Source organism: Urocampus carinirostris, chromosome 1, assembly GCF_059441175.1.
Source record: "Urocampus carinirostris isolate Australia breed hairy pipefish chromosome 1, RoL_Ucar_1.0, whole genome shotgun sequence".
NCBI classification, from domain to species: Eukaryota; Metazoa; Chordata; class Actinopteri; order Syngnathiformes; family Syngnathidae; genus Urocampus; species Urocampus carinirostris.
In genome coordinates this window covers 44332160-44347093 of record NC_142349.1, presented here as the reverse complement: position 1 = coordinate 44347093, position 14934 = coordinate 44332160, and the positions used below count along the sequence as shown (strand labels likewise).

The following is a 14934-nucleotide window of genomic DNA, read 5'->3' as shown; positions in this document are numbered from 1 at the left end:
TAAGTATTTTGATGACTACTTTTACTCCCATCCGCCGTTATTAAACCCACACTGAAACGACCCAACCTTGATCCAGAAATCTTATGTAATTATAGACCTGTGTCAAACCTACCTTTCCTTTCTAAAGTACTTGAAAAAGTAGTGGCACAGCAGCTGAATTATTTCATATCCGAGAATAACCTTTTTGAATCTATGCAATCAGGATTCAGGACTAACCACTCTACTGAGACAGCTCTGATCAAGGTAACAAATGATCTCCTACTGGCAATGGATTCTGGCGCTTCATCACTTTTGCTGCTGCTGGATCTTAGTGCTTCTTTTGACACAGTGCACCACAATTTCCTACTAGAACGGTAGGAAAAATGGATTGGTCTCTCAGGAACCGTCCTCTCGTGGTTCAGATCCTACCTCTCAGATAGAACGCACTGTGTTAAATATGGCGAAATGACATCTGAGCCCTTTAATGTTACCTGTGGTGTTCCGCAGGGTTCAGTGCTTGGCCCCCTTCTTTTCAGCATTTACATGCTTCCATTAGGTGATATTATTCGCAAGTACAATATCAGCTTCCACTGCTACGCAGACGACACTCAACTATATCTTCCGTTGGAGGAATCTCCTACAATAAACTGTGGAAATTTGGAGGCCTGCCTCATTGAGATAAAAGAGTGGATGTCACTCAATTTCTTGCGTCTTAACTCTGAAAAGACCGAAATGTTAGTCATTGGTCAATCTAAATGCCGTGACTTATTCTCAAAAACTGCTGTGAACATTGACATATGTCACATCACACAGAGTGACTCAGTTAAAAATTTAGGTGTCATATTTGACCCCGATCTATACTTTGAAACGCATGCAAAGAAAATTACTAGAACCGCTTTCTTCCATCTTCGTAACATTGCTAAAATCAGTTCAATACTGTCTCAGTCGGATGCGGAAATTATAATTGATGCGTTTGTTACCTCCCGTCTCAATTACTGTAATGCACTACTCTCCGGTCTCCCGAAGTCTAGAATCAAGTCTCTTCAGCTGGTACAAAATGCCGCAGCGAGGCTTTTAACTAGGACAAAAAAGTCCGATCACATAACACCGATTTTGGCTAACCTGCATTGGCTCCCAGTTAGCCTTAGATGTGATTTCAAGGTTCTCTTAGTATTATACAAAATCATACATGGACTTGCTCCCTCTTATCTTTCAGATCTGATTTCCCCCTATGTCCCGGTCCGAAGCCTACGATCTGAGAGTGCCGGTCTTCTGGTGATCCCAAGAGCAAAGAAGTGTTCTGTTGGTTGGAGAGCATTCTCCATCCTGGCACCGGTGCTGTGGAATGCTCTTCCCCCTGAGATCCGATCTGCAACCTCAGTGGAAATGTTTAAATCTAAGCTTAAAACTCACTTCTACTCCATAGCATATGAATAACCTACTCTTCTCGTCGGCTGAAAAATAGTCTGTGTAATATAGTGTAATAATCTGTGAAGCCCTTTGAGACTCTTCGTGATTTAGGGCTATACAAATAAAAATGACTTGACTTGACTTGACTTGACTACTCTAGTAATATTATTCTTAATTAACGGTACTTTTACTTGAGTAAAATTTTATAGCTACTCTACCCACCTCTGTCGAGATACAAGAAATTTAAGGTACATGATGTCTTTTGAGCGAAAATCTTGTCTGACATACAAGAGAAAATCCAAGCTACAATATTTACACGCTTCCACTAGAAACCGTTCAAGACCACTCACCATCATCATCATCAGCTCATCCCAGTTAGTACGTGCATTTCCCACTGTACAGACCTGGTCCCGTACTTTTGTGTTGTTTTTTATAGACCACTATCCCTGCGCACGCCTCCTCCCTTAGGGGCCGGTCACACAGCCGTTTGCGGCTGAATCACGGCTAAAATTTTGCGTTTTTTTTTTGTCCGTGGTTGCCCGGGATGGAAAATGCGCAAAACTGGCCAACCCGCTGTTCATCGGTGGTATGCCCGCAAAACAGACGCCGGCGACTGTTCCACTTCCTCATCGCGTCATTTCTGCGTCATTTTCTCGTGTGGACCACGGGTATAAAAGCTCCCGAGCCGGTGTTGTGCCCAAATCCGACTTCTGCGCAACACCCACACCGCCCCACCCCCTCGCGTGACTTTTTCATCCACGTTAACAAACGCATTTTGTAGAATACGATCGCACTTTATTGTTTAAATAAACACGTTATATAGACTAGGATCTCCCAATTGTTATAATTAGCTCGCTTTATAGTTTTAATAAGCGTTTTATATAGAATACGATCGCTTTAGTTGGAAGCGCAGCAGAATGCGCGTTCACGCGAGGGGGGGAAGATTTACCGTTCGATTACGTTCACAACTAAAACAAAGACGGAATGGTTTAAGTTGTATTACATTTCCAACAAATGCAAGACGAAGTGGTTTTGGTTATATGTTCGCCATTACATTCCCTAAAAGTGAGATAAAACGAGGTAAACGTGGTTGTAGTAGCGAAGGGAATGCAAATCTCGGCACCGGGCTGTAGAATTCATAACGGCACAAGACACAGTCCGGTGAAGATCAAGATTTCAAGCTATGGCATCGTTTTTATTTTATTATCTTGAAAAGAAATGTCAAGAAATAAAAATGGATTAAGACGAGGTCACTACGTTGACGGGGGGGGGTGGGGTTTAAAGGTTATTGTTCTATCTTCTTTATTCATTATCCATTATAGATCAGTTCATAATACGCTACAAAGCTTAGGAGCCGGGACTCTTACTCTCAGCCAAAAGGGGTTTTTAAGGGTTATTGTTCTATCTTCGTTATTCATTATCCATTATCCATTATCGGTCAGTTCATAATACGCTACAAAGCCTAGGAGCCGGGACACTTACTCTCAGCCAAAAGGCTAAGCTAAGGTCCTAGCCCTAAAGCCTTGCTGCGATCATTGCGAATGCACCGTTCCCGGAGGTACTGCAATACCGGGCCGATGCGTGGAGTGGATAGAGCAAGCTCTTATTCCATCTCCGGATTGCAAAAATCAAAGATCATGGCAAGTCATAACTATAGAAATGATCCCTAAGAGTCAAAAACAATAGAAATGATCCCTAAGAGTATAAGGCCAAGCTAAGGTCCTAGCATTAAAGCCTTGATGGGGTTTTTAAGGGTTATTGATCTATCTTCGTTATTCATTATCCATTATCCGTTATCGGTCAGTTCATAATACGCTACAAAGCCTAGGAGCCGGGACACTTACTCTCAGCCAAAAGGCCAAGCTAAGGTCCTAGCCCTAAAGCCTTGCTGCGATCATTGCGAATGCACCGTTCCCGGAGGTACTGCAATACCGGGCCGATGCGTGGAGTGGACAGAGCAAGCTCATATTCCATCTCCGAAATGCAAAAATCAAAGAGGCCAAGCTAAGGACCTAGCATCAAAAGGCCAAGCAAGGCCAAGAAGGCCAAGCTAAGGACCTAGCATCAAGGCCAAGCTAAGGACTTGGCATCAAAGCCTAACTATACATTAGGTAATATATTCATCATACGTTAGGCCAAGCTAAGGTCCTAGCATTAAAGCCTTGCTACGACCATTGTGAATGCACCGAAAGATTTATTCGAAATGAAGAGAAACTACGCTGACGGGGATCCATGTTCACCCCCTTGACGTCACGAGCACAACTGACGTGTGCTCGGCATTCGCGCTGTTTATACGCGGAGAAAGGCGTTTGACTGTCACACGCGTAACACGCTAATTTCACGTAATAACACCGCGATACAGGCGCAGAACATGCTATTACCATGCTCCACCCACGATTACCCGCTGAAATTTCCCGTCCTACCCATGTGTAAGCACGCCCTGGCCGCGGCCAGAGCACGTCGTTCAGCGCGGGTACACTGCCTTTCACGAGCATATTGAGGCTGAACCGCGGCCAGAAATTTCTGACCGTGAAGTAGATGCTGTTGGGCGCTGTTGGACGTTTTGAGACCGCCATATAGACGAGATAGAGCAGTGCTTTACTCGCGGTCGGAAATTTTCACGTGGTTGGCCGCGTTCAAAACTTTTGAGCTGCTCAAAAGTTTGAGCACGTGTTAAACCGCGTGCCGCACACGTGGTCAACACGAGGAAATGACGCGGAAATGACGCGGAACGACGTGCTCTGGCCGCGGCCAGGGCGTGCTTACACATGGGTAGGACGGGAAATTTCAGCGGGTAATCGTGGGTGGAGCATGGTAATAGCATGTTCTGCGCCTGTATCGCGGTGTTATTACGTGAAATTAGCGTGTTACGCGTGTGACAGTCAAACGCCTTTCTCCGCGTATAAACAGCGCGAATGCCGAGCACACGTCAGTTGTGCTCGTGACGTCAAGGGGGTGAACATGGATCCCCGTCAGCGTAGTTTCTCTTCATTTTGAATAAATCTTTCGGTGCATTCGCAATGGTTTCAGCTAGGCTTTAATGCTAGGACCTTAGCTTGGCCTTTTGGCAGAGAGTAAGAGTCCCGGCTCCTAAGCTTTGTAGCGTTTTATGAAATGATCGATATTGGATAATGAATTAAGAAGATAGACCAATTTTGCGCATTTTCCATCCCGGGCAACCACGGGCAAAAAAAAACCGCAAAATTTTAGCCGTGATTCAGCCGCAGACGGCTGTGTGACCGGCCCCTAAGCACCGCTGTAATGCGTCCAATAGCGTCCGCCTCAAAGGCAGAAATTTCTGGCCGTGATTCAGCCGCAAATGTCTGTGTGACCGGCCCCTTAAGGCTATGGATGCGTGATGGACAAACCGTCTGGGGTGGTGACGGGGAGACATCTGTCAGAACCCAGAACAGATACAGGACCCAATCGCGGGACGTTCTCAGACAATACTTTTATTTTATGGGAAATGGGGAGCCATGCACTTTAGGAAGCCAATCTGGCCTGGAAGGACAGGAAGCCAGAGACCAACGAGATCGAATCAGGGTAACGAAAATTAACAGGGGAAACTAGACGGGAAGAAAAACTGGAAAAACTAACAACAGGACAAAAATAGACGGAAAACAAAACTGGAACCCAAAATTAAACAGTACAAAAATAAACGGGAACAATCTGGAGATATCAAGGGAAAACAGGATCGAGTCAGAACCCACGTCTTGTGGGGCAGACGTTCGTATGACGGGCTGAACTAAAGCAAGAGAGCGCTGAGCTTTATATTAACAGAAAGCCAATCTCTCAATGAGCCGCACCTGACACCACACGGGCGGGGCCAATTGGGCACCATGGTAACTGTGACACACACGGGCGGTGCCAATTGGGCACCACGGCATCCATGACACACACGCGCGGCCAATTGGGCGCCATGGCAACCATGACAGACATCATTTTATTTATTATGAGTTTTTATTGATAAGATAAATGTGTTTTTTGTATTTTGGGATGGCTTGGATGAACAGATAAATAGGTTTTCAGTTATTTCTTAAGGGGAAAAATTAATTCGTGATACGAGAAATTTTAGATACGAGATTGATCAGGTAACGGATACATCTGTAGAGGGGCCACTGCAGTTCAAATGTTTTGCATTCAAAGAGTTCTTTAAAAAAATGTGAAATAACTTTTCATGAACAACTCTGATTATATTACTATACTGCAATGTGGCTGAGAAAACAAATACACAGGAGGGTTGTACCTCCACAGCAGTTTTGAGGAGATGGAGGGGGTGCCTTAGGAGCGCATTTATGTGGTTGGTGTTTAGAGAAAAAGGGTTAAGTAGAGTGAGTTTGGTATTTTATAATCGGCCAAAGTTTCCAGAATTTAATTCAGCCGATTATGACTACTTTGGTGTGTATAAAGTGTGTAAGAATTAAATGGAATCAAAGGGATGGAAGAGAAGTGTTGGACTAAAAAAGGCCACAATTATACAACCTTTCAAATTTTGCAATCCTTCTTCCAGACCCAATTGTGTGTGAGAAAAGAAGCATTTTGGTGAGTGGCATGACATAGAGTCGATATAAATCCAAGGAGTTACACTGAAAGACCGACCGAACTGAATCTACCTGAAGCCACTTAAAAGCGCAGTTAGCTGGAGTAGGCTGCAGAAAGTGGCTAATTCGAGTGGCTAGTAGGAGACGCTACGAAAAAGACCCATGAAAGATTGTGAAACCAGGCAAAAAAACAAAATATGATGTCTGAAATTTCCAAGTCCGTACTTCATACCGTGAATCGGCGTGTGCTTCTTTTAAAATATTTTCTGTCTCATTTTAAATAATCCAAGTTTTTTTGCCTGACTGCAAAGCATGAGCGCAATTGCCACCTCTTTCCATCTGCGGGCGCTGAAATTGTAGTCGTCTCAGTCTGGCCTGGTCTGCGTGGTCGCATTGTCAACTCTTGTTGGCAGCTGAACACCTTCCAAAAATAAGAGCACTAATTGGCCCGTGTTTATTTCTGCATGGGGAGAACCGCTTAAGTGTTTTTAGCAGCTTGTTTGTGGCACTTGCTGGGAGGTGCTGCGCAGTCCACAGCATGGAAAAGAGCCCCCCCTCCAACCCGCATCTCTAGCTCCATGCCCCACTCCTTCAACCTCCAACCTTTCTTTAATACATAAGCTCTTTTATGCTAATACAGTCCGGTTGTGTGCGAGGCCGGCTGACATCATACATGTTGACTCACGAGCAGATGAGTGATGCACGCGGACGACTTGCCGGCAAAAAGCGCATTCAAGCCGCTGTCTGTTAGCTTGCACACAGCAGACCACTGTCACCTGCTGCCGCCTGCCAGGGGCCGGTAGGCAACTGGCGAGATCATCGGGCGGCAGGCCAAGGCTGGCTCCACCTTGATTGGTTTTCACAGTGATTTACTACATGCTGATGAGTCTCATGCTAAACTGGCTTACTGCCATACTAGGTATGTTCTTTTCCACAAATTTGTGTCTCCAATCACATGACTGGATCAGACTTACCAGTAAGTCACAATGTCTTAGGACCGACAAATACTCCAGACCAGTGGTCGGCAACTGGGCCGTGGGTCATTTTGTACCTGGCTGCACAGAAAGAAAAATAAGTTTGACAATTTTTTTTGTCTATTAATGTTTTTAACTGATGGTTACATGAAACGTGATATGTGCGTTTGAGTTTAAATCAGTCTTGTTTGGACCGGCAGGCCCTGTTGCCTGTCGGATGGTGCAAACGTCACTTTGGAAGAGAGAGTCCTTGCCCATTAAAGATACTGCAAAGGATCAGTCTGAACAAATAGTCAACTGCAGCCCACTACATCACTGATCAGGAAACTCGTCGCCAACTGCGTTGATGGATACATACTGTAGCTCCCTATGTCAAACACCCACAAAATCTTCACCGTGGTTGGTTCATTTGGTGAGTTTGTATTTTTATTTACTTGGCACGTGAATCAATGAGACATCATAGGTTGAACCGGTGTGTTGCTATTATAATATACGCCTCACAGTTCGGATGTCCCGGGTTTAATTCCAGCTACACTCTGTTGTGGAGTTTGCATGTACCCCCTTTGCCCCCGGGCAGGTAGGTTTCCTCATAAGTCCTAAAAACATGGCTGGGATGAGCCCAACACCCCAGTGTGAGGACACGCAGTTCGGAAAATTAATGAATGAGTGTGATTGTGGTGCGATGTTACAGGGACATCCAAATGTTGCACGTTATTACACAGATTTAAGCTGATTATTGTTATTATTATGAAATAGTAAAAACGTGTTTAACCCTGTAAGACCCAGATTACATGTTGTTTTACTTTTTTTCCAAAAAGTGGTAGAAATGGGGCTCTTTTGTTGACTTTCACCATATTATCATAGACACTTGTACCGATTGTTGAGACTCAAAATAATTTTGGGTGCAAGATTTGTTTATATCCCGAGCCCACAGGTATACAACTTTCACAATCTGAAAAAAATTTGGCTGAAACACTACACTTTCAGAATTAATGTGTTTATTGTTTACTGTACCAAATAATCATGCAAGTGTTGTTTTTACTCAGGTAAAAATGTGTGCACCTTTCTGTTCCATCGATGAAAACTGATAGCGGAAAATAAATTCTGCTACCTTATCGACCGAGCGCTGTAATAAAACAACGTTCCCATTAAAAATTCACAACATAAAATGTTTTTTTTTTTTTTTCAAACATTTGTATTTCATCTCCAAAAGCTTCATATAACACCATCTAAGTGGTCAAAAAATTGTTCTTTTATGTCTTTCTATGTCTGGGTCTTACAGAGTTAATGCTGCCCTTGGACATATTGTCAGACATTAAACGGGTCCATGGTACGGGAAAGGTTGCCGACCACTAATCAAGGGACTTACAGGCCGAATGACCATGTTTGTTGTTTACGCATCCCATCAAGCCGCCGTCTCTTATTGACACGACACTAGCGTACTGGGGTGACTTGGCAGACTGGCAAGGTTCTCATTAGAACGCTGTAGGGGCGCCAGGCTCCCTGTAATATTTCCTGAGAAATTACTGAAAAAACTCAGGACTTGTTTACTATTTTGACGATGGTTAACGAGCCGCCTTGTGATTGACACGTGCTGCGGTGGCGTCTGGCTTCTCGCGTTGGACGGGGACATATTTGTGGCTTTGCATCAGTCACCTGCCACCAACCCGCTAACACTGCTCTTGGCAGTTTCTCAAGTGCATCGTTGACACCTGAAAAAAACTGGTACGGCTGTTTATGGTGACTTAGAAAACGGAGTTTCACAAAGGAACTGGATTTAAAATTTTGTTGAAAAAAGTTTTTCTTTGTTTAAATGCAGTGTTGGGAGTATTATTAATAACATTTTGTAACAATAATATTGTTGAAAAATGGTGCATTACTACGCTACTCTTCAAAAGCAGATCATGACACAAAATGTCTGTAGTTCATTGATGTTCCATACTCCTCGGCTTCAGGAGTAATGTACTACCATCTATCCGCTAGTAACACAGCGGTGATCACAATTGCCTGACAAGTTGGATGTGTATATAAACACCTAAAAAATACAACTGAATACAGTTATGGTGGGTTACTGCTTATATTCTGATATTCTTCCAACTAAAATTTAAGTCACATTTAAGCTGTATTTAAATCTATAAAATAAAATACCCGAATCTGGGGTCAGTTTATATGCGTATAAAGTGTTTTGTGTCACCAGTCTAGAATGGTAGGCAGCGCGTGGGACTTGCCTGGCGTACACTAGTACAACCAAAACAGTAGGGTAAATGAGAGTGCAGACTTTTCTGTGAAAGAGTGCTGGATTTTCTCTTTTTATCTGTAAAATTGTTTTTGCAATATAGTACACCATGTCTGGAGAAAAAATGAAAATGTCTTGTTCAATAGCCAGAAATCTAAAAGGAAATAGTTATAGACGAATGACAACATGGATATGGAGTGTCTCAAATTTTAGGTTACAAGCTCTCAAGATTGCACAAGCCAAGAAATATGAATGCTTCACTGCTTCCACAGGTTAGTGTACACAATTTCTTCTATTTATTCTACTATGTGGCTATATCTAAGCAATTTTAGGGGCTCTGCTTCAAGGTGAATACAATAATTTAAGAGTAACACGTTACTTTCTGGTGTCAATAATCTTGGTCGTAACGTAATTACTTTTTCGATAAAGTAGATAGTAAAAGTAACTACTAACCTTTTTAAATAACACTCCCAATACTGTTTTAATACACCATTATTTGCAATGCTTTAATCAAACTGATATATTTTTACATTGGTAAACGCAGTTGGCTAAATGTTTTTACAAAGTATTTTGATATTTTATCGAATTCAAAACACAACACTCTGGACTCGTCACAAGCATTCACTTTAAAATGAAGCAGCAACAACGCGACAGTTTAGTGGGACCACTTAAATTTGGTTGTTTGTTATAGAAAGCTAAGATTTATCATTTTATAAATACTGTATACCAAAGTAAAAGCTGGTACATTGTATGCCAAGAAGGACTTTGGTCTGCATACCCTAATGGATTAAAAAAAAAAACATGCATGAAAATAAAATATCCTCTGAATATGATTTAAATCCCTTTGACAATTAATGCTCATTTTAGTAGGTTTAACTCAGTTAGCATCTATTAGCAAAAAGAAGCAAACAATAATACTTTTTAAAAGCAAAAAGAGAAAAAACGTTGGTGAAATAGCTGTCAAAAGTATGACATTTTCTGATCATTTATCTTTTTGATGTAATTCCACATTACATCAGTAGATGGTGGAAAATTAACTAGTTGTTTGAGAGGAAGAATTAAGGCGGGAATTATTTCGGATCAGAACGGGATTTGCAAAAATGATAGAATTTGAAATCCTATATTTTTCGACGCTACTTTTAACACCTTCAATGCAGCAAGCTCGTTTAAAAATCCATTAAGTATTGGTGGGTATAAATCAGTTTTCTTTTGGCGTTGCTTTACAGTTTACAAGGTTTTGTGTACTATTTTCCTCTGTGTGAGCATTAGTTTAGCTGAATTCCAAGTTTTTTAAAATGTGTCTAAAATTCTGCCAGACATTTAATATTTATCATTTTTCTAAATAAAAGACTGATTTAATTTTTTGAGTTAGTTCGATCTGGAATGTGACCCCTGTCATGAAGCTTTACTGAACATGAGTCCGGGAATCGCAAATTCAAAATTGATTCTCAATGCAATCACTACATGTTTTTGGACATTTTAAGAATCATCCAAATCTGCTTTTAGGGATTTCCTCCTTAGCAAGGAATAAACGAGAGATGATAGTGAGCCCATCCAGAGAGAAAGCAACTGGTGGAACCACCCAGTTGGACAGTAAAGTGAATCCAGATGTGGAGTTATTATTAATATCTGCGGCTGATGAATGGGAAGGTAAAATTACAGCTGGGCGCCAGCGGGGGAGGCCGCGCTTCACACCCAGGCGCTTCCCTACACCGATTCGCCTTTTCACGCTGTACAGGGAGGCGCTGTATGCAGCCATGCATCCATGCATACACATAAAACTGAGGTGATTGGTTCAGATCACTACTCGGGGGGCTAGAAGTATATAAGTATATATATATATATATATATATATATATATATATATATATATATATATATATATATATATATATATTCATTCATTTTTAACAAGATACTTTTAACAAGAGATTGTAAAGTGGCTTTTTAACGTTAACAATGAATTCAACATATTTTTCTTTAGTCTAAATTTTAACCAACATCATCCTTTTTTTATATATGAGAAAATAGAAATAATAAAAATAACAAGTATAAAGAACGGGTAAAATTTACCTGCAAATACTGATGAAAAAAAAAAAGTCACGGGTCATAGCACCAATGTAACCGCGGTGTACCGGTCCCACCAAAGATCCACATTCACGCTGGACTGGATGATGAGGTTTTTATTACAGTTGCTGCAAATGAATGAGTCACAACAAATGGTAAGCTTCTCTGCTGGCTTTGATCTCTTTGATCTCTTTGACAGCTCGCTGTTGGACTTCCAACAAACCCCGCCTTCCGGTCACATGTCAAGAGCCAAACCAAACCTTACCCCATACCAGCAGGTGGCACTGTTGGACTCATCATTGCAGGACACTTACACAAAAACTATACAACATATTTCAGCAGGAATATCAATAAAACAAAAGTTATTATTACACCCGAGAGAGAGAGAGAGAGAGAGAGAGAGAGAGAGAGAGAGAGAGAGAGAGAGAGAGAGAGAGAGAGAGAGAGAGAGAGAGAGAGAGAGAGAGAGAGAGAGAGAGAGAGAGAGAGAGAGAGAGAGAGAGAGAGAGAGAGATAGATAGATAGATGGATATGTATATTCATTATATTCTTTATCAGCCTTTTGAATGCAAATCTCAAGTCTCTGGGAGGATTTTACTTGGGTTTTTCATGTTCTCTGTCGCAAATTGTCTTTGGACTCAGCTGTTGCTATTTCGATCGAATACGCATTGAAAACAAACACTAAGTGAAAGGAACTAATTACCACTTAATGGCTTTTTACACCTCCTTCCATTCGCACCTCATCACATTTCCTCACTCCCTCTCAGCTCAATAAAATTAAAAAACAACGTGTTCCCTTTACTCACTTCACTCTGTCTATGGGGATTATCTACTTTTAACAGTTTTGTGTAAACTTCAGTCAGGAGTTATAGAAATTAATTTGTACTCATCTCTTGTTATATGAATTTCTTGTCAAAGCAAAACATTGTACCAAACAACATCTTTATCATTGTCTTCACTTGTTTCTTAAAACACAAATGCATAGAAACCTTTAAAGCAGAGTAAGAATATTACAGTGTCTTGACAGTTTATATATGAACTCACTTTCATTGGAGTTGCTCCTACTGTGGCAGTCAACACTGCCCTCCACGCTTTCACGTGAGAGACGAAAATAATTACGTGAAATGAGAGGAGCAGCGGAACACTCGTTTGCACAATACACGCCTTTCTGGCGCCGAAATTAACTCGCTCGCCAACCATTGCACAACTTTACCAGCAAATGGTATTCGGTCACGCAACAAGGAACCAATCAGGTGAGTGGTCAGTGTTCCTGTACACCCAAACAGCGAAGGCGACATTCGAAGAGTTTGCCGGGCGGTACTCTTAATCTGGAAGTGCAGGCAACAGTTTAGTACACTGAGATGAGAAGAGGCTGGAACAAGCACCCTGTAAACATGAAATGGAAAACATTGAACAAGCACGGATCCAAGGATTTAGAGAGAGAGAGGGAGAGTCGGGATAGGAGGGAAATCAAGACAAGTAAACGCAGATTTGAGGAGGAAAATCTAACTCAGACGTGAGTGACCAAATAAGGTGAGGGCGATTGACAGGAGAGCGGAGAGAAGCTGAGGGTGACATGGAACCAGCAGGGAAATGAGACTCTGAGAACAGGATTCTCATTGTTTTAAAATTCTTTGTGAATGTTTTTGAGAGGAAAAATCTTGCGAACAATTTTCTTCATGATTTTATGTTGGGGTTTTTTGTCCAACAATATTTTACTAAAATGAACATTAAACTGCCCAAAATGTATTACAATCAGGTCTTTCACACAGGTATAAATAAAATGGGTTTTTCATTTTTAAATTCTGTAATTTGGGTGTTTGGCTTTTGACAAATCAAGTCATTTTATAGTGTGTTTCAGAATATTCAAATTTAATCCACATTGGATATAATACTACCTAAGTTTTTGGACTTTTGGAAATATGACCACTAATGTGACAAAGACTACATTTCCGTGCCTTCAAATGCTGCAGATTCCACGTGCCTGTTGTCTCTTGTGTGGCTTTTCCATTCTTGGTAAACTTGAGCTCCCGTCTCCAGTGGCGAGGAGGTGATTGCGGCGCTTCATTTCCTGACCTCAAAATGGCGTTGGCGAGAATTCTGATTTATCTCCAGCAGCGCTAGGAGGAGTGGAATTACAATGTTGATTTCTAATCAGTGTAACAGATCGGCGTGGCTGCAAGTTGAACAGCAGTGTGTTTGGATTTCCTGGCTTTCCCTGCACTCTTGACAAACGACGACTGGACAGGAGGGGAGACCTTTCAGAGTGGCCGAGTGTCCACGGTGGCTCCCTAGGGAGACCGTTCCAGGTTGCATGTACGGCAAACATCACGTTTGGTTTGTAACTCGATCAGGTTTTATGCCACGGATGTTCAAGTAAAGAGGTTTTTTTTTTCCCCTCGAGGCCTGTAGACAGACGCTCGTGAGTTGATCTTTTAAAATGTCTTACTCTAGCCAAACCTTGGACCAGTGTCCTTTAGTGTTTGGGTCCTTCCAGACCAGGGTTCTCCAATGAGGTACCACAGGCACCTATTAGCCCCAAAGAGCACCTGATTTGCCTGCTGACTTTTTCTGAAACAGATTGCTGGTTATGGATCATATTTTCTAGGAAATTTGATTGCTAACCGGCATGAAAAATAATTGACATGCCTTTAAAAACAAGGTTCTAGTGGTTAACCATACTTCTAATGATTAAAACCGGCTAATACATTGTAACAGAAAATTAGCTTGGTGACTCCTTTTCCAAACAGACCAGAGTTGGCTAAAACACAAGTGTGCTGTTAATGGGTTGCATTGGCTCAGCTAAATATTGAACGATGATTGAACGTATGAAGGGGGTTTGATTCTGGGATCCGAAATGATCTGAGGTATTCTTTTGGCTGCTCGGTGAGTTGGACATTTTAGTTTGACAGCATTCCCCCCAAAAATAAATAAATACATTAAATACGTTTTATGGTCTGACTACCTACAGGATGAGTTATGCTGATTCCTGGCAGACTGAAAGAATCGTTATTTGATTTTAGGAATTTAATGACCAACAAAGACAATTTTGAAGAGAGTTTCTGTTTAAAAGACTCCTTTAACTTCACTTGTATTGCTTTAATCATTGTTTTTATGGTCCCATTTCCTCCTTTTTACTTTAGTCTAAATACAATGTTGTTTCTATTTGCTACTTTGTAAATGTTTCCGATCTTTCCCAATATACTTTTGATCTTTTGTTCCCTTTTGAAGTCTTCTATTGAATGTTTATCCTGGTGTGTCATGTCTACTCTCATTGTGAACAATGTAGCGTTGTCCTGATTGCCCAAGTGAAGTCACCTGGGGCAATCCGTTTGGCGCGCTAGAGCGCACTTCCTGATTGGCTGACGTTCTCCACTTAAGCGATCTGCGTCCAGAGAGGATCGTCCGAGTGTACTCGTTGTATCCCTGAGTGATTCTCCAGACTACAAGGTACCCACGACTCCTCTTGCCTGATTCATGCCTGCCTTCTGTTTTTGACCTGTTTCCGTTCCACGTTTTGCGACCTACTCTCCCGCCCTGGCCATCGACTTACCCGCTAAGCTGCACCATCCGTCCACCCGTCACGGAGCTGCCATCCCGCTCGAAGAGGCTGACGACCAACAAGCGCCGACGTCCCAAGCCAGCTCCAACAACTCTTTCAAATAAAAAGCCTTCTGAAACTAACGCTATTGGATCCGAGAGTCTGTTCTGGTTCATGACAAGCGTA

The 14934-nt window shown here is 41.9% G+C and overlaps 2 pseudogenes; both read right to left on the bottom strand.

Moving 5' to 3' along the window:
- Positions 1–2925: 2925 nt before the first annotated feature.
- LOC148374779 (U2 spliceosomal RNA) lies at positions 2926–3082 on the bottom strand (annotated as a pseudogene).
- A 205-nt stretch (positions 3083–3287) lies between these two features.
- LOC148374778 (U2 spliceosomal RNA) lies at positions 3288–3447 on the bottom strand (annotated as a pseudogene).
- Between the last annotated feature and the right edge of the window lie 11487 nt (positions 3448–14934).